The sequence below is a fragment of the Rhinolophus ferrumequinum genome, chromosome 11 (genome assembly GCF_004115265.2).
Source record: "Rhinolophus ferrumequinum isolate MPI-CBG mRhiFer1 chromosome 11, mRhiFer1_v1.p, whole genome shotgun sequence".
Classification (NCBI taxonomy): Eukaryota; Metazoa; Chordata; class Mammalia; order Chiroptera; family Rhinolophidae; genus Rhinolophus; species Rhinolophus ferrumequinum.
The window spans coordinates 43,515,957-43,536,907 of record NC_046294.1 but is presented as its reverse complement, the minus strand read 5'-3'; positions in this window follow the sequence as shown (position 1 = coordinate 43,536,907).

Here is a 20,951-nt window from a genome sequence, read left to right as displayed (position 1 = left end):
CCATTATTACAGCCAAAGCACAAAGCCAACAAACAGGTGTACGCTGATTCATAAACCTTAGCAATAGCATTGTTCTTTCCCTTGGTGCTAGTGTCTAAGTTGGTATCACAACAATGGATTCATGCAGTGAAAATAGTATTTGCAAACAGATCCCATTTCATCTGGTTTTAATTAGAAAACTCCAACCTCTAGGAGAAACGTCTGATCCTCTATTTATAGTATTTAGCAAGCATTTTCTGTTCCACAGGCTTGTAAGCATCAAGAGCACTCAGTTTAGTGCTTCATACAAAGTAGGGGTTTACTTAATTTTTGTTGAATAAACGTTAGTTGAACTTACTTGATTTGTTTTGCTTTTTACACAAAATGTTTTATTCCTAAAATATTAAATTTCATTTTCAAAAGCAACATAGTCATCAGGACCACCAAAGATTATTTTTGTTTTTTTTGATTATTATAAAATTAAAAGATGATTGCTGTAATAAAAATGGGAAAAGTCCAGAGGGTATCAAATGAAAATTAAAGTCCACAGCATCTCCACTCTCCACCTCAGAGACAACTACTTTTAATGGTTCTTGTGGAACATTCTAGAAATTTTTTGTGTATTTACATAATAAGAATAAATTATGTATTATTTTTTGTGAATAAGATCTACTATAGCTATTCTCATGTAATATGTTTCTTTCCCTAAATATTATATCCTGGCCATTTTTCCATTATCTGTACATATATTTATACATCTTTTGTTTTAATGTTAATATATATTCCAAGATATATAAGTACCTAAATTATTTAACAAACTAATTTCAATAGTCAAATAAATCGTTTCCAAATTTTTTCTATTATAAGCAATGCTATAAACAACATCCTTTTCATATATCTTTGTACCCTAAGATAAATATATTTGTAGAATATATTCTTAGAAGTATTGCAGAGATAAAATGTATGAGCATTTATAATTTTAATAAATGCACAAATACCTTCAAGAAAGGATATGAGAATGCCTACTCACCATATCCTTTCTCTCATTAGATATTTTAAAACTTTTTCATCTTTGTCAATTTGATAAATGAAAAATGACATCTCATTTTAACATCTACCTCTTTAATTATAAGACTAAGTATTGTGAAATTTTTATTTTTCTACAAAATATCTGTTCATATCAATTACCCAGTTTTATATTGGGTTGCTCATATTTTCTTGTTCATTTATCAGTGATCCCTGAATATTAATTAACAATATTAATCCTTCTTCTGTCAAATATATTGCAATTATTCTTCCCTACTTATTTATTTGTTCATTGATTCTTATCATGGTGATTTTGCCATGCAAAAGCTTTTACTTTTTATGAAGTCAAATTATTAATCTTTTTCTTTATGGTCTCTGAGTTTAGAGCTATGCTTAGAAAGACCTCTGTTCTGAGATTATAATACTACCTGCCCTTATTTTCTCCTTAAAATAATAACAATAATTGGTACTTTTTATCAAATGCTTACTCAGGGCCAGGAACTGTTCTGATCACTTCACATACATTAGTGCATTTAATCCTTGCAGCAACCTTAGCAGGGGGGTAGTGTCAGCATCTCCATGACCTCGGTGAAGTTCTGTGGCACAGATGGTTACACAGGCTACACAGCTGGTATGTGGCAGTGTCAAGATTTCAACTCAGACCAATGAATTCATCAACTGTAGACTATATCTACTGACTCTCCACTAAGGAAAATGAGTTCACATACTTATACATAACTTGACCTTTTCTATATTCCCCACCTTATATGTGTTATATAATCCCTTTTTTCATTATTAATTGTATATAGCCTTTACATTTTCTTCTGTTTTCATAACATGTACAGTTATTTAGATTTGACTTAGTTCTATATTTAAAAGAATTCCATATGTTCTACCAATCCTTTCATGTATCTGCTTCTCCATTCCCAAGTTCTTTTCCCTTATTTATCACTTAGATGACTAATTTTATTCATGAGGTAATTTTTCAGGAACTGGGCCCTTGGATGTTTGAGACTATTGTTTGAAACCTTTATAAATAAACCACAGCTTGACTAGCTATACAGTCTGCTCACATACGCCCCACCAATTTTCTTAGAGACACTGCTCCATTGCCTCTGAGCTTTGACTGTTACTGTGATGTCTGAGGCCAGTCTGATTTTCCCCTTGTTGGGTGACTTGCTTTTTTCTACCTGGAGACCTATTAAGAGTCTTTTCTTCACCCTGAAGCACACTAACTTAACTTTACTCTTATAGGCTTACTTGGTATTGATCATCCTAGAATGGTGTGCCCTTTTAATCTACAGATTATGAATTTCCTTAATCTCTGAAGGTTTTTTTTCTAGCCATTTGTTCCCCTCTTTTTATCAGGCACATCAATAATGCATATGTTGGATCTTCTCTGCCTGTCTTTGTTATCTATATTAGATAAAACTTTTAATTGCAAGCCTATAACAGAAACCTCACTTGAGTTCAAGTGAGGTTAGTTAGATACAAGAATGTATTGGCAGGACACTGGAGTACCTCATATAACCGGGGGAGATGCACAAAGAGCAGCTGGGCAATTCCACTTCTGGGTATCCAAAGAAATCCAAAACACTATTTCAAAAAGATATCTGCACCCCCTATGTTACCTACAGCATTATTTACAATTATCAAGATACGGAAGCTACCTCAATGTCCATTGATAGATGAATGGATAAAGAAGATGTGGTATATACCGCGGGTGCCAGAAAAATGTACCCAAGTGGATACTTCGGTCAACGTTGTTCAAGCAGTAGTTCGCCATAATCAGAAGTGTCTGGACACTGATGGTAACCACTTTGAGCACCTCTTGTAATTGCAGAAGTCAAACGTGACTTGTATTCATCTTTTGTTATCGGTATATATTATTACAATTTTAATAGTTTTTTCCTTTCTTAAAACGTGTATACATTTTTTGGCACCCTCTGTATATGATGGAATATTACTCAGCCATAAAAAGAATGAAATCTTACCATTTGTGACAATATGGATGGATTTAGATGGTATCATGCTAAGTGAAATAACTCAGAGAAAAACAAATACCATATGATTTCACTTTTTTGTGGGATGTAAAAAGCAAAATAAGCAAACAAAACAGAAAAAAACTCATAGGTACAGAGGACAAATTGAAGGTCGTCAGATGAGAGGGGGTTGGAGGGGACGGGTGGAAAAGGTGAAAGAGATTAAGAAGTACAAATTTCCAGTAATAATAATAGTCACGGGGATGTAAAGTACAGCATAGGGAGTATAGTCAGTATTGTAATAACTATGTAATAACTATATATGGGTAATAGATGTATCGGGGTAAACACTTTATAAGGTATATAAATGTCTAACCACTATGTTGTACACCTGAAACTAATATAATATTGTATGTCAAAAAAAAAAAAAAAAAGAGGAGCTGGGCCTCAGGGATAACTGGAAAGAAAGACTCAAACACCACTGCCACCCAGCCTGTTTATCTCCAAGGTGTTTCTGTCATCTTGTATTTCTGCTTCTATGTGTTGACTTGGCTCTTACTATCACAGACAGACCATTTTCTTCCCAAAGCAGGAAACATAGCTACCAACAGATCCAAAGTCTCATATCCTAGGATTCTCACTACCAGAGAGGGATTGCCTTGTTTTCCTTAATTCTAATTTAAAAATCCTGTGTTCCTTTCAAATTATTTGAGTGAATATAGATGTATTTTTCTGGAATTTCTGTTTCCCAAAATAATTCTTAATCTGAAATTTACTTAATCTACATGCTTAGAGTAAAGCAGTTTAGCCAACATTGGTTTGCTAATTTATTGCTTATTTATTTCTGTTCATTTGATTCTGTTCAACTTCTGTAAAGCTCATTGTCATTTCTTTCTTTCTTCCCCCTCACTTCATTATAGGTTAGAAGTTGAGTATAAAAGATACGAAGGGAATTAGCCTCCCCTCTCCTCTCTCTATTCTGACACATGAAACTGGCTTCCTTGGGGATTTTCCAATTTTTCACATGGCCTGCCCCAACTCCTAAACCTCATAGGACAGAGGACTCAGGGCTTCCCACTTACTTTCAGTGAAATTCGCACTGCTTATTACCTAGAGAAGTACATATCAGCTTTTAGCATCCTTCCTAGATTTGCGCCATATTTCACTATGTTTCTTAGATACCAGCCTGGAACTGAGTCATTTCCTAATTTCATGAAATTTTTGTCTTTGTTTTTTTCATCCTATTTGTTGAATTTTAATTAGTTCCATGACAGGGAATACGATTAACATGCCTTTACTTTTCTAAATATCTTCTGAATTTTTAGAAGTAACTATTAAAATTCTATTTTGGAAAACTTACAATTCCATTCAGTCCTCAAATATGCATAGAATATTAACAATATACAAGGCACTTTGAAAGTCACTCAAGATACATCAAAAAAGAAGGCAGAAATAGTTCCTGTTCTCTTGGAGCTTATAGAGTAGCAGGAAAGACGGATATTTAAACAAATAATCGCAAGGATAATAGATCAAGAAGTGAGTAAAAGGGTGGCTACTAAAGCAGAGATTAAACAGAATGCCCAAGAAGTATAGATTAAATTTTTTAGCTAGAAAGTCTCTGAGGTACATCTCAGTATGGGAAAAGGAAAGTCTATTTGGAGTTAATTTTCTTTATTTTGTAAAGAGTCACTTAAGTTGCTTCCCTTAGTGAGAGATTGCAAAATGAGTAAGTATCCTACATCTGGGTATAATAGGACCTTGCTTAGGTTTACAACCTAAAAATAACTACCTTTTCTCTTGGAATGCAAAGCCCACAGGCCTTCTGGGAGTATTCCTTGGGATTTAAAGTTAGGGCAACCTGCTGGGATAAACCTGACATGGCCCTGACCAAAGTCTTCTGAGAAAAAGGGATATAAATGACATGGAAAGAGTACTTGCTAGACAAGAGCTATGTGAGTTGGTGACTCAAGCTCAACTCAACCAAAGAGTTTATGAAGGAAAGGTGACTCTAGCCCAGCCTATAACCACCTTTACACAAGACAATGCTTTGAGGAACAATGACTGAGTATATAAATATAAACTAATAATACATTCTGTGGTTTGAGCAGGTCATCACAATGCAATAGATAATTTGCCCCTTTGGGCTACACAGGCTCAATTTTCAAGAGTCTTTATCAGCAACAGCTATACTGTATTTACCAGATTTCCAGTTCACTCTCCACCTGGTGCATGATACTAAGTCCTCTGGAACCTCCAGGTTCCAAGACAACCCACAAAGTGAAGGGGGCAGGGAGTCCTCAAAAGGGAAATCCTGAACTTTCTGGCAATAAAGACATGTAGAAAATAATGCAATTAACTTAATAATTAAAAGAGATGTCTACATTGATATTTCTATTGAAAGAGTTACATTTGAGCAGGAGGTCTGAAGGATAATGAGCAATCAGCTAGGAAAAGCCAAGAATGCATCCCAAAGGGAGGATCCAGGAAAGAACGTGGCAGATTTGAGGCAATCAAAGAGGGCCATTATGGCTGGACTATGATGAAGGGTTAGCCTGTTGTCAGTCAAAGGTGGTGAGGTAGGCAAGCCGCCATCTCCTAGAGGGCCCTGTAAATAAGGTAAAGATTTGAGGCCGTATCCTAAGAACACTGCAAAGCAATAAAGTTTTAAGAGTGCCATGATCAGATAAGCATTTGTAAAATATGACTTCAGTTGTAGGATCTAAGAGAGTCAAGAGTGGAAACAATTAGGAAAGCCAAGGGGAAGTTAGTTGAAGAAGAATAGGTGAGTGCAGGTGCAAGTAGGTTTATAAACTGGGCTGTGGGTAAATTCTCATCAATTCTCTTCCTTTTCTATGCAACGGCAAGTATAGGAGAGAGAGCTGACTTTAGGCATTCGTGGATTAAAAACAAAAATGAGTAAATTCCATCCCAAAAGCCACTTGGAAGAAAGTGGGAAGTTTGGCCTTACATTATAGAACACTGCTAAAGGCTTAGAGGGGAATTCTGGCACTTGTGGATCCAGTGTTACATTATATGGCTAGGTTAAGAATTCTGTATTATTTTGTCAAAATAAATCAAAGTTTTACCCAAGAGATTAAAAGCTATATAAAGAGGAGAACTTTCCTTTTGCTTGCCCTTGTACAGCATGTGGATGTATCCTTCCTAAGTATCACTTTCAAGGGACTTCAGACGGAAAAAGGGAAAGAACTTGGGAAATACTTTTTGCAGTTGACCACAGATAGGCCCTGGCAAGACCACAAGAAAGAGGGCCTTGTTAAAAGCATTCTTAGTTGACAGCCCTTTCACCATTAACCAGTCAGTTAGGTCAAAAAACAAAAGATAAATGCTATTCCCCAGGTCTAGTACCACCATCAACATGGAGGAAATAATGAAAGCCCAGATTATAGGGGAAATTCTGCAACGGGTGCCTTTGGAAGAAGAAAGCTGACATTCTGTCCTCATCCCTTCAAAAACATATCCTAAGCAGAAAGAGATCTAGGATCAAAGCTATCTTTAAAGGACTAAAAGGTCTCAGAAGCACTGCTGCCTGCAGGTGTAAAAATAAAGGGACAAAAAAGTATAGTGACACACCAAATTAGTGATCCCTAAACTTCGTTTTAGGCTGGCCCACTGCGCTTCCTATTAAGGCTCTAGAAAGTCGTTGAGAGGGCACCTCCAGGAGTGTCATTTATGAAAAACCAAGCCAACAGAGAGGACACCTAGTAAGATAATTAGTGGATTTTAGGAGAGGGGGAAAAACAACAAAGTAGTGAGAAATAGAAGGGATGAATTCACCATCTAATTACTGCCACATGGAGAATATCTCTTTACTACGGTTTATAGACAAAGGTTAAGAAACTTCACATTTTTAACAAAAATATCCCCACCCCATCTCCCTGGAAGTTACAATCCTCTGCTTTTGTTGTAATGGAGTTTACCTGTGCGGTTAATTTCCCACCACAGGTAAGCCTGTGACCATCTCTACACTGCAGGCAGCATAAAAACTGGGGCAAAAAAGAAATACCTTCCACATCAGGAAGCAGGGTTTCATAGCTGAGTCACAAAGCCCTAGGTTCAAATATCAATTCTACCATTTATACGCTACACAATCAGGCCAAGTTACTGAAACTCTCCAGTCATGTAGTCTGTAAAAGGGGATTGGAATCCACTTCATAAGATTATTATATGGAGAAAAGGAGATAATATACTCGTATATAAAGTGTCTTAGCACAGTACCTGACATAAAAATACATAGTAATGGAAAGGTACTGTTAGAAATCATAAACTCTTACCTTCACATTCATTTGTTCTTCTCTGCTGCCTTTGAAGAATGCTCGAGTCTTAGATGCAACTTGTCTCCCTGGATCCCAATATCTTGTCTGCTTCTGCTTATTTATCTCTATCTACAGGACTCTCTTGTCCTTTTCTTTACTAATGATCCCCTAGATTTTAACTTATTACCTACCCAGACCTACAAACTCTGCTGACACACCCCTCCTGCATAACTTCCCTCCCTGGCATGGCGTCTTCTGCATGTTGCCATTTATTCCCAGTGTGACAAATCTGAAGTCAAGTCAGATTGTTTCCATTTGTTTGAAGGCTGCCTAAAAGGCTTTATTTAACCTACAGTAGCCAGAACCATTACTTACATATAACTAACATTGTTGGTCAACTGATAAATTACTCTGTACTCAGGACCATGCTGGACTCCCCAAATAGCTATATTTTGACCCCTCCAAAATATGACTCTCTTCTTTTACAATCACAGAAGTTACCTCAAAAGGCTGCTTCTAAATGACTATTGGTTTCTACAGCTCAATTCAATATTTTGTTATTTCCAAAACTTGAAAGCTGAGAAATAAGGCTCCAGGCTACTTAAAAAAAAAACTCTTAGACCCATATTGCCTTAAACTTATCAGACAGTATCAATTAGTGAACACTAAACAATTTTAATTCATTACTCTCAGGGTATATTCTAAGTTGTTGATTGAATTAAATGCATCAAGGAAAGGAACTTGGAAAAAATAAAAATAATAAATAAATAAATAAATAAAAAAGAAAAGGAACTTGGCATACGAATAACCCAAAATTGGTTTAATGTGTAGAGGCAATAAAGAAAGGTCAAGGTCATTAGCCTTTTCTATGCCAGCTATCATCTCACGGGTATCTTGATTTGCAGGATATCTGCAAATACAATCTATTGAGCCGATATTGGGTCTTGTAATAGTCATATATGCTTTTACTACTATAAAGAGACTCTTTATGTTTCTAATTCAAACATTATTCTGCTACTGAAGTCTGTTTCACAGCATACTTCTTTAATTTAGTATACTTGAAATTTTGTACTTCCAATAACGGAATGGAAATAATATTCACATTGCCAGGTGATAGACTGACCTCTAGTGGAAATTAAAGAAATTACTGAACAAGCTTCTGGAGACATCTCCAATACAGTTAGAGCTGTCTAACTTAAGACACTTAAAGTTTAAAACACTGGTAATAAAAATTTCCTTGGGATTTCTTAATTCAAGTTAATAAGAAGAGAATAGGGTTAAGGTTCAGAGGCTCTGGTTCATAGTTCACCTCTGTCACTTTAAAAATTTTACTGTGGTAAAATACACATAATATAAAATTTAACATCTTAATCATTTTTAAAATAACCGTTCAGTGGTAGTAAGTATATGTCATTGTCTACCTGTGCAATGTTTGTCTCAGTTTCCCCATCTTTTACATGGGAAAATGAATATTACCTACCTCACAGGGTTGAGGTGAGGATCAAAATGGGTCAATATATGAAAATTATTGGTTATTATTATTTGTACCTGGAAGAGATTATAGTTGGAGGCAAATCATAATTTCAGAAGATATGAAGAAACACAAAAGAGTCTTGGCAGGAACACATTTCTGTGGGAATTGGGGTATCACAAACCAATAGAGCAGCATCATTCTGATGGTCTTCTCACTTCTAGAAATACATGAGCTATGCTTGCATATAGTAAAACAAGGAGGGGAAATCAGAACCAAGTGAACTAAACCTGAGTAACATTTTCTGGGAAATACTGGGAAGCCTTTTTGGTGTCCCAATATGGGCATGATGAGGAACACCACATACTTATTATCTTTTAAACCCAAACCCACCTGGATCTTTCAGGCTTTGAACTCCTTGTGTACTTAATGTCTACAGCACATGCAATTAGCACCTTGCTGCACACGACATCATCATCAGTCTCAGAGTCTCTGAATCACACATCTAATACTTTTCTACAACTGACTTTTTCTTTGATTGAGCTTCTATTACAGAATTCTAAACATTTTAAAACAATATTCCACTGCTTCCAGAGTCATATAGCTGATTGATGACTAAACGATGTCTCCAAACAAAGTTAGTAATTTCCAACTCTTTTTCCAAGGAAAGCCCAAATCAGCAGTTATTTTCAGCTGACAGAAATGCTCATAAAATTGAAAAATCACCTATAATTCCAAACTACTACTTTACCAGAAATAATTGTATCCAGAGCAAAACAGCTTGTTTTTATCGTAAAATAATATAATCACTATTTTAAAATGAATATAGTTTTTAGTTTTTTCCATCACTGTCCTGAGGTGCCCTAATTCATTTCAGTTAATTCAATTTTTTTTTATTCTGCAAACATTCCAAATTGAAATTAAAAGTTGAGATGACATCATAAAAATGATGGCGTAAGGTAAGCCTCTTGAAATCTCCCCTGGAATTTACAACAAATTCAACAACTATAACTCCACAAAAGACTCCCTGCGCAGCAGACCGGCAAGACTAAGAGGAGCGCAACTGAAATCATCTAAAGGTGGGCAAATTGCACAAGCAGGGGAGGAGGGAAGAGAGAAGTGCAGAGACAGGGCCGCATGGGCGCAGGACGCAGACCTAGCTCGGTGCTCCTAGCTCATTGCATCCCAGAACTACCGCAGCTGTGGGAGAGGGAAGAACTTGGACTGCTAGGGCTCCACTTACAGCCCACAGGGCTGAGGGAACAGCATATAACACGGCTGAAACCAATGCTCATGGCAGAGACCTTGGGGCAAAGACTGAGGGAAGAAAGCTGAAAACGGTGGCTTAAGCCCTCACTGCAGCAGAGAATGGAAGCCTTACGCAATGAGCCTAGCCGTCCCCTCTCTACCTTCCCAGAGCTCACCCCACACCCACTTGCCCAGTGCTAGAAGCAGGACAGTAGCAGTGTCAGATCAAAAGAACAGAATATTTAGTTCTAAGAACTGTGGTCCACAGACATGGACTTGCAGGCTAACTAGTTCTGGCAAAGGAGAGGGAGCTTTGGAAGCAGGACTGGCTGTGGTGGTGTTTGCCTCTATTGCTCTGGTCCACCTCTCACAATCACCCCGCCCCTGGCCCCACCTATCTGGGTGGATCCCTGCTGGAATAAACAGAACCGTTGAAACACAAGGGCTCTGAATCTGGCGCAGGAAGAGCTTTGGAACTTCAGAAGCTCTTCACATCCCCCCACAGAGGTGGTGCCCTATAAGCCAGGTGAACTGTTCACAGAAGAAAAGCCCGCCTTCCAGGGAATCCCCCCATTGTGTGAGAAGCCGGAATAGTGCAGAGAAAATATAACACTACAGTGTGAGAGAAAATAAAAGGCTGCAGTCGGACAGAAAATAAAACATTCTATCAACACCTAATGGAAAACAAAAGAAAGACCTCTTACTATCAACCTGTTGCAGAACCCACTCCTGTAGATGTCTAGGAAGAGAAATAATAAATCACTAATTGCCATGAATAACCAAGGTAACAAGACAGCTCAGGAAGAAAATGAAAAGTCTCAAGAAAATGAACTTAAAGACATGGAAATATGTGACCTAAAGGACAGAGAATTCAAAATTGCAGTTCTTAAAAAACTCAACAAGATGCAAGAAAACACAGACAGGCAGTTTAATAAACTCAGAAACACAATCAATGAACAAAATGAGAATTTTACCAAAGAGATTGAAACTTTTAAAAAGAACCAAATAGAATTTCTGGAGATTAAGGACTCAATAAAAGAAATGAAGAGAGAAATAGCCAGCTTATGTAGTAAAGTTGACCAGATGGAAGGTAGAAAGAATCAGTGACATCAAAGATAGAAATCTGGAAATGACACGGATGGAAGAAGAAAGAGACTTGAGATTTAAAAGAAATGAAAGAACTCTACAAGAACTTTCTGACACCACAGGAAGAGCAATATAAGAATAATGGGCATACCAGAAGGAGAAGAAAGAGAGAAGGGAACAGAGAGTGTATTCAAACAAACAGTCAACGAGAACTTCTCAGACTTGTGAAAAGAACTGGGTCCTCGAATCCAAGAGGCAAATAGAACACTTAATTACCTCAACCTCAACAGGCCTTCTCCAAGGCACATTGTATTGAAGTTGTCAAAAATTAGTAACAAAGAAAGAATCCTCAAGACAGCCAGGGAAAAGAAGACAGTAACCTACAAAGGAAAGCTCATTAGATTATCATCAGATTTTTCAGCAGAAACTCTACAAGTCAGGAGGGAGTGGAATCAAATATTCAAACTATTGAAAGAGAGAAATTATGAGCCAAGAATAATATATCCAGCAAAGATATCTTTTAGATGTGAAGGGGAATAAAGACCTTTCCAGACATACAGAAGTTGAGGGAATTTTCTAATACACAACCTGCACTACAAGAAATACTGAAGGAGGCTATTCGACCAGCATAAATAGAAATAATTTGTGATAACCAAAACATAAAAGGGGGGAGAGTAAGGCCTGAACCGGAATATGGAATGGAGAAAGTAAGCATGCTGAAGAAAATGGAATACTCTAAATGTCAAACTTTCTTTTACATAAACTTAATGATAACCACTCAAAAAAAATCCAGAACTGAAATATATAATGTAATAAAAGAAGAAACAGAGGGAAAAAATCATAGAATACCACTACACAGAAATAATAGACAACAAAAAGGCAAAGAAACCATGGAGACACAGTCTTACCAGAAAGCCAAAGATAGAATGATAGGAAATCCTCACATATCAATAATCACCCTAAATGTAAATGGACTGAATTCACCAATAAAAAGGCACAGAGTAGCAGATTGGATCAAAAAACTAAACCCAACTATATGCTGCCTCCAAGAGACACATCTCAGCTACAAGGACAAACATAGACTCAAAGTGAAAGGGTGGAAATTGACACTCCAAGCAAATGAAAACCAGATGTAGCCATACTGATATCAGATGAAACAGACTTCAGGATAAAAAAGGTAACAAGAGACAAAGATGGACATTTCATAATGATAAAAGGGACTATACAAGAAGACATAACAGTCATCAATATTTATGCCCCCAATCAGGGAGCACCAAAATATACCAAGCAACTACTAACAGAACTAAACGAAGAAATTGACCAAAACACAATTATAGTAGAAGACCTAAATACATCATTGACAGCTATGGATAGATCATCCAAATAGAAAATAAAGAAATAACAGCCCTAAATGACATGTTAGATGAAATGGACATAATTGACTTTTATAGAGCACTTTATCCTGGAACATCAGAATATACATTTTTTTCTAGTGTACATGGAACATTCTCAAGGATGAGAATATTGGGACTTAAAACTAGCCTCAGCAAATTTAAGAAGACTGAAATCATACCAAGCATATTCTCTGATCACAAGGCTTTGAAATTGGATATCAACTGCAAAAAGAAAGCAGGAAAAATGACAAATATGTGAAGATTAAACAACATACTTTTAAAGAACAACCAGGTCAAAGAAGAAATAAGAAGAGAGATCAAAGGATACATAGAAACAAATGAGAATGAAAATACATCCTATGAAAATTTTCGGGATGCAGCGAAAGCCGTTTTAAGAGGGAAATGTATATCGTTACAGGCCTATCTCAAGAAACAAGAAAAAGCTCAGATAAATAATTTCACGTTACACCTTAAAGAACTAGAAAAAGAAGAACAAATGAAACCCAAGGTCAGCAGAAGAAAGGAAATAATAAAAATCAGGGCAGAACTAAATGAAATAGAGAACAAAAAGACAATAGAAAAAAACTCATGTGACAAAGAGCTGGTTCTTTGAAAAGATTAATAAAATTGACAAACCCTTGGCTAGACTCACTAAGATAAAAAGAGAAAACACACTAATAAACAAAATCAGAAATGACACAGGGGATGTTATCACGGATGCCACAGAAATACAGTGGTACCTCAGTTTTCGAACGTCTCCGCTGACGAACATTTCGGCTTAGAACGCCATAAATTTTATGGATCTATGGTATCATTAGATAGTAAAATTCATGCTAAATTTGCAGTTTTAGGGGTTGATTTTAAAGGTCTGGAACAGATAATCCATTTTGCATTACTTTCTATGGGGAAACCATGCCTCGGTTTTCCAACGTTTTAGAACTCTAACAGTCTTCCAGAAAGGATTACATTAAAAAACCAAGGTACCACACTGTACAAAGGATCATCCAAGAATACTATAAAGGACTACATGCCACCAAATTCAATAACCTAGAAGAAATGGACAAGTTCTTAGAAATGTATAGCCTTCCTAGGCTGAATCACGAAGAATTGGAAAATCTAAATAGGCTGATCACCAGTAAGGAAATTGAATCAGTCATCCGAAACCTTCCCTAAAGCAAAAATCCAGGACCAGATGGCTTCACTAGTGAATTCTACCAAACCTTCAAAGAGGATCTAATACCTGTCCTACTCAAAACTCTTCCAAAAAAATTGAAGAAGAAACAATACTCCCTAACTCATTTTATGAAGCCAACATTACCCTGATACCAAAACCTGGTAAGGATCACACAAAAAAAGAAAACTACAGACCAATATCTCTGATGAATACAGATGCAAAAATCCTAAACAAAATTCTAGCAAATCAAATGCAACAATGCATTAAAAAGATTATTCATCACGACCAAGTGGGGTTCATCCCCGGGTCACAAGGATGGTTCAACATACACAAAGCCATCAATGTGATACATCACATAAACAAAATAAAGAACAAAAATCATATGATTATATCAATTGATGTAGAAAAAGCGTTTGACAAGATACAACATCCATTTATGATTAAAACACTTAATAAAATAGATGTAGAAGGAAAATACCTTAACATAATAAAGGCCGTGTATGACACACTCTCAGCTGATATCATAATTAATAGTGAAAATCTGAAGCACGTTGCTCTACATTCAGGAACATGACAGGGCTGTCCCCTATCACCTCTGCTTTTCAACATAGTGTTGGAAGTCCTCGCGAGAGCAATCAGGCAAGAGAAAGAAATAAAGGGCATCCAAATTGGGAAAGAAAAAGTTAATTGTAACTCTGTGCAGATGACATGATTCTATATACAGAAAAACCCTAAAGGCTCCACCAAAAAACTGTTAGAAACAATAAACAAATACAGTAAAGTTGTCGGCTATAAAATCAACTTACAAAAGTCCATTGTATTCCTATATACTAACAATGAAATCTCAGGAAAGAAAATTAAAAAAAAAAAAGAAAAGAATAACAATTCCTTTTGTAATTGCAACAAAAAGAATAAAATACCTTGAAATAAACTTAACTAAGAATGTGAAAGACCTATATGCTGAAAACTATAAGACATTTTTAAAAGAAATTGAAGAAGACACAAAGAAATGGAAAGACATTCCATGCTCATGGATTGGAAGAATCAACATAATTAAAATGGCCATATCACCCAAAGCAATGTACAGATTTAATGCAATCCCCATCAAAATCCCAATGGCATTTTTTAAAGAAATAGAACAAAAAATCATCATATTTTTGTTTGGAACCACAAAAGACCCCGAATAGCCAAAGCAATCTTAAGAAAAGAGAACAATACTGGAGGTATCACACTCCCTGTCTTTAGCTTGTACTACAGGGCAACAATAATCAAAACAGCATGGTATTGGCAAAAAAACAGACACACAGACCAATGGAATAGAATTGAGGACCCAGAAATAATCCCACATAAATATGGACATATAATTTTTGACAAAGAAGCAAAAAACATACAATGGAGAAAAGACAGCTTCTTCAATAAATGGTGCTGGGAGAATTGGAAAGCCACGTGCAAAAGAATGAAACTGGATTGCTATCTGTCACCATGTACCAAAATTAATTCAAAATGGATCAAAGACCTAAGCATAAGACCTGAAACAATAAACTGCATAGAAGAAAACACAGGTACTAAACTTATGGACCTTGGGTTCAAAGAGCATTTTATGAATTTGACTCCAAAAGTAAGGGAAGCAAAAGCTAAAATAAATGAATGGGACTATATCAAACTTAAAAGCTTCTGTACAGCAAAAGAAACCATCAACAAAATAAAGAGTAACCGACTGAATGGGAGAAGATTTTTGCAAACAGCGTCTCCAATAAGGGGCTAATATCCAAAATATACAAGAAACTCATACAACTCAACAAAAACAAACAAACAACCCAATTGAAAATTAGGCAGCAGACCTAAAGAGACATTTCTCCAAAGAGGACATACAAACGGCAAATAGTCATATGAAAAAATGCTCAACATCACTAATCATCAGAGAAATGCAAATAAAAACCACAATGAGATATCACCTCACCCCAGTTAGAATGGCTATCACCAACAAGACAAATAGTAACAAGTGTTGGAGAGGCTGTGGAGAAAAAGGAACCCTCATACACTGTTGGTGGGAATGCACACTGGTGCAGCCGTTATGAAAGGCAGTGTGGAGGTTCCTCAAAAAAATTACGAATACAATTACCATATGACCCAGCAATTACTCTCCTGGGTATCTACCAAAAAAATATGAAAACATTTATCCATAAAGATGTGTGCTCCAACGTTCTTTGCAGCTTTATTTATGGTGGCCAAGACGTGGAAACAACCAAAATGTCCTTCAATAGATGAATGGATAAAGAAGTTGTGGTTTATATACACAATGGAATATTATTCGGTGGTAAGAAAAGATGAAATAAGACCACTTGTGACAACATGGATGGATCTTGAGATTATAATGCTAAGCGAAATAAGTCAGACCTAAAAAGTAGAGAATCATATGATTTCACTGATAGGTGGTATATAACACTGAAAACAACAAAACAACAAGACAAACAAATGAAGGAACAAAAACTCATAGACATAGACAATAGTTTAGGGGTTACCAGACAGTAAGTGGGGAGGGGGGCTCTAGAAGAGGGTAAATGGGGTCTAATATATGGTGATGGAAAGAGAACTAACTCTGGGTGGTGAACACACGATGTGAGATAACAATGAATTACAGAATTGTACAGCTGAAATCTATGTAACTTTATTAGCAATTGTCTCCCCAATAAACTTTAATTTAAAAAAAAAGAAATTAAAAGTTGTAATTCAGTTATTCAATACAAACATCAACCCATTAAATTGACATAAATGTTCCTCTAAGACCTTATTCATAACATTTACATGTATTTACAACTGGAGACTAAAAAGGACCAATTTATGCAACTGAAATCATAAATTGTGGTTTATGTTTTATATATGTAAAACCACAACTCAGAAATAATTACAAAAATGAATACTGTAATATGGTTAGGTAAATTCTAGAAAACATCACACGTACTGTCATATAATTCTTTCTGCAATGTAAAGTCACCAAGAAATGGAACACTAGCAAAAATAGGCAATAGTATGAAGTTTTTGGAAAACTCAAGGTTATTTGGAAATATAAAAGCAATAAAGCTACTTTATTATAGTATTTGATACTTCACTAAGTACAGTGCCATAAAAACTGTGTCCCTGAATATTCCCTAAGACCTATCTAGAAAACATAATGTAGCAGAAGATCAATTCTGATATTATAAAGGAAAAAGCTCACTCTCTTACACATCCTTTGTAGACAGACTTAATGATGTGCTGTTGTCTTCTTGTTTTTCTTGTACTAAATCAATACATATTCTTAAGAGTAAAACAATAACAATTCAGTTTTACCAACAACAATAAAATAGATAAGGCATCTATGTACCTAGGCAAAGACCTAAAGAAAATAATTTATTCATATAAATTTCCATTTTAGAAATTAGAAGATATGGAAGTTCAAATAGAATAAAGACCAGTTTTCCTAAGGAAAATTTTCTAGAGAAGGCCCACTCAGATGACTTCTAAGAACTATCACAAGGCATGGATTTACTAACAGCTGTTCTGTGATTCCCATTCTCAACTTTGCTGCACATTTTATAGAAATTGGCAAGCTGATTTCACAATGTATTTGTAAAGGCTAAGGTCCCAGAAAAGCGAAAACAATCTTAAAAAAAAAGTTGGAAAACTCCCACTACCTGGTTTCAAGACTCAGTATAAAACTACAGCAATCAAGACACTGTGGTAATGGGGTAAGGAGAGACAAATCCATGGAACAGAAGAGAGTTCCACTGATGTCCACAAGGGTAGCAAAGTAATTCAACAAATTTAAAAAAGATTTTTCAACAAGTGTTGTTGAAACAACTGCATATCCATATGGAAAAAAGAAATTGAACTTCAACTCCTACTTTCCACCATATACAAACATTAACTTGATTGGAAGGACAAACATAAATGCAAAAGCTAAAACTATTAGATTGGTGCAAAAGTAATTGTGGTTTAAAAGGTTAAAAATAACTGCAAAAACTGCAATTACTTTTGCACCAACCTAATACAAAGCTTTTGGAAGAAAATGTAGAATATTTTCATGACTTTCAGATAAGTTAAAGATTTCTTAGAAACAACAGAGAAAGCATTAACCACGAAAGAAAAATTGATAGATTAGACTTTATCAAAATTTAAAATGTTTGCTCCTCAAAAGACACCATAAAGAAAATGAATAGGCGAGCCACAAGCTGAGAGAAAATATTTATAATACATATATTTATAAAAGGAATTGTATCCAGAATTATAAAGAACTCCTACAGCTCAATAATAAAAAGACAAACAACTAATCACAAAATAGGCCAAAGAACAGATACCTTACAAAAGACATATGAATGGCCTTAAGCACATGGAAAAAACGATTAGTCATTAGATAGACGCAAATTCAAACCACAATGAGATACTCCTACACACCTTTTAGAAAAGTTAAAATTAAAAAGACTGACATAATCAAGTACTGGGGAGGATGTGGAGCAATAAAAACCTTCTCATGTTGCTGCTAAGAACATAAAATGGGACAATCACTTTAGGAAACAGTTTAACAGTTTCTTATAAAGTTCTATCCTATGAATAAGTAATTTCAAATTGGTATATCCTAGGTATATAGCAAAGAGAAATGAAAATATATGTCCATGAAAAGCCTTATACAAATATATTCATAGCAGCTTTATTCGTGATAGCCCAAACCAGCAAACTACCCAAATGTCCACCAACAGGTCAATGGATAAGCAGGTTGTTGTATATCTACATACTGGAATGCTACTTGGCAATGAGAAGGAATAACTACCTGGATGAATATCAGATTAAACACACTAAGAAAAAGAAGGCAGACAAAAAAAAGTACTGGGTGATTCCAATTACATAAAATTCTAGTAAATCAAACTAATCTATAGTGACAAAAAAATTGACCAGGGGTTGCCAAGAGATGGGGGGGAGGGGAGGACAAGGAGAGGCAGGAGGAAGGTATTAAGAGGGACATGAGGGAATTTTTGGGGGCGATGGATACGTTCATTATCTTGATTGTGGTGATGGTTTCATGGGTGTACACATATATCAAAATTAATCAAATTATACACTTTAAGCATTTATTGTATGTTAATTGTATCTCAATGAAGCTGTTAGAAATACATACACACACACACACACACACACACACACACACACAGAAACACACACACAAGATTTATACTTCCAGTCAAGATGGAATAACAAAGAGCAGATTCACCCTTCTGCTTTAAACTGCTAGAAAACTGGATAAAATATATGATACAATAGTTTTCAGATATCATACAACAGACAACACAGGACTGCGATACCTGGGAGAAAGAAAACCATCATTGACCAAAATGTCATTATGTGGCACATGACTATATTATAAACATGCTCTACATGTTTAAAAGGATAGAGAAATACATGGACATGATTAAGAGAAGAATGGAAGATGTTTTTAAATGATCCAAATGTAATCTCCACACATGAAAAACGTAATACCTAAAATGAAAAATAGAATGGATAGGATTAACAGCAGATTAGATACTCCTGAAGAAAAGATCAGTTAATTTGAAGGCATAGCAACAGAAACTAATGAAAATGAAACACAGAGGAAAAAAAGGCTAAGGAAAAAATAAATAGTGCTCCAGTGACCTGTGGGACAATATCAAGCATCTAGTATACATATAAATGGAGTATCAAAAGGAGAGAAAAGAAAGAAAATAAAGAAATAATGGCTGAAATTTTTCTAAACGTGATAAAAACTATACAGATGCAAGAAGTTCAACGAACACCAAACCGCATGCCAGTTATTTTCAAAACAAAACAGATAAAAGGAAAAACTGATAAGTTACCCTCATTAAAATTAAAACTTTTTGCTCTGCAAAAGACCCTGTTAAGGATTAAAAAGCAAATCACAGAATAGAGGAAATTTTTGCAAATCACATATCTAACAAACAACATGTATTTATACTGGGGGGTGCCAAAAAAAATGTATACACATTTTAAGAGATGTTATCTATATATTACTTTTCAAAGTTGAATTGAATTATGGTAGCAATGTGTAGTATGACATTCGCTCAAAAGATGGCGTTAATCAAATGAATGCAACAGGCAGGACAGTCAAAGAAAATGGCAGAAGCATGGCTGCCGTTCGAGGAGCGCAAGACCATTTTGAAGTAGTATTTGATATTTAAGAACATACTCCTGACTTTAACACCCCTTGATTTCTACCTATGGGAGACCTTAAAGGACGTGGTATACCATAGAAAACTGGCTACACTGGCAGTACTTTGGGAAGAAATTGAAGCAGCATGTGCACAGATACAAATGGATACTTCAGTCAAGTTGCTCAAGCAGTAGTTCGCCATAATCAGAAGTGTCTGGACGCTGATGGTAACCACTTTGAGCACCTCTTGTAATTGCAGAAGTTAAACGTGACTAGTATTCATCTTTTGTTATCGGTATATATTGAGTATTACAATTTTAATACAGTTTTTTCCTTTCTTAAAATGTGTATACATTGTTTTTGGCACCCTCCGTATACATAAAGAACTCTCAAAACTCAACATTAAGAAAAAATCCAATTGGAAAATGGGCAAAACACATGAATAGACATTTTACCAAAGACGATACATTAATGGCAAATAAGCACGTGAAAAGATGATCAACATCATCGGCCATTAGGGAAATATGAATTCAAATCACAATGAGATATCACTAATCAGAACGGCTAAAATAAAAAAGTGATAATACCAAATGAAGGTGAGGATATGAAAAAATTAGTGTGTAATGTTCCATCATACATTGTTAGTGGAAATGTAAAATGATAGAGCCACTCTGGAAAATAGCTGGGCAGTTTCTTTAAAACTAAAAGTGAACCTACCATACCGGCCAGCAATTGTACTCTTGGGTATTTATCCCAAAGAAATGATCATTTATGGTTACACAGAACTTGTACACAAATGTTCATAGCAGCTTTATCAGTACCAGTCAAAAACTGAAAACTACCCAAATGTCCTTCAACAGGTAAATAGTTAAATTGTGGTACATCCATAGCAAGGACTACTACTGAGCAATAAAAATGAAACAAACTATTAATACATGCAACACACTTTTAAGGATGAAACTCAAGGGAATTTTGCTTAGTGAAAAAAAGCCAACCTCTAAAAGTAACATACTTTATGACTTCATTTATATAACATTCTTGAAATAACAAAATTACAGAGAGGAAAAAACAAATTAGTGATTGCCAGGGGTCACAGATTGGGGGTGTCTACAAAGGAATAGCACAATGAAGCCTTATGG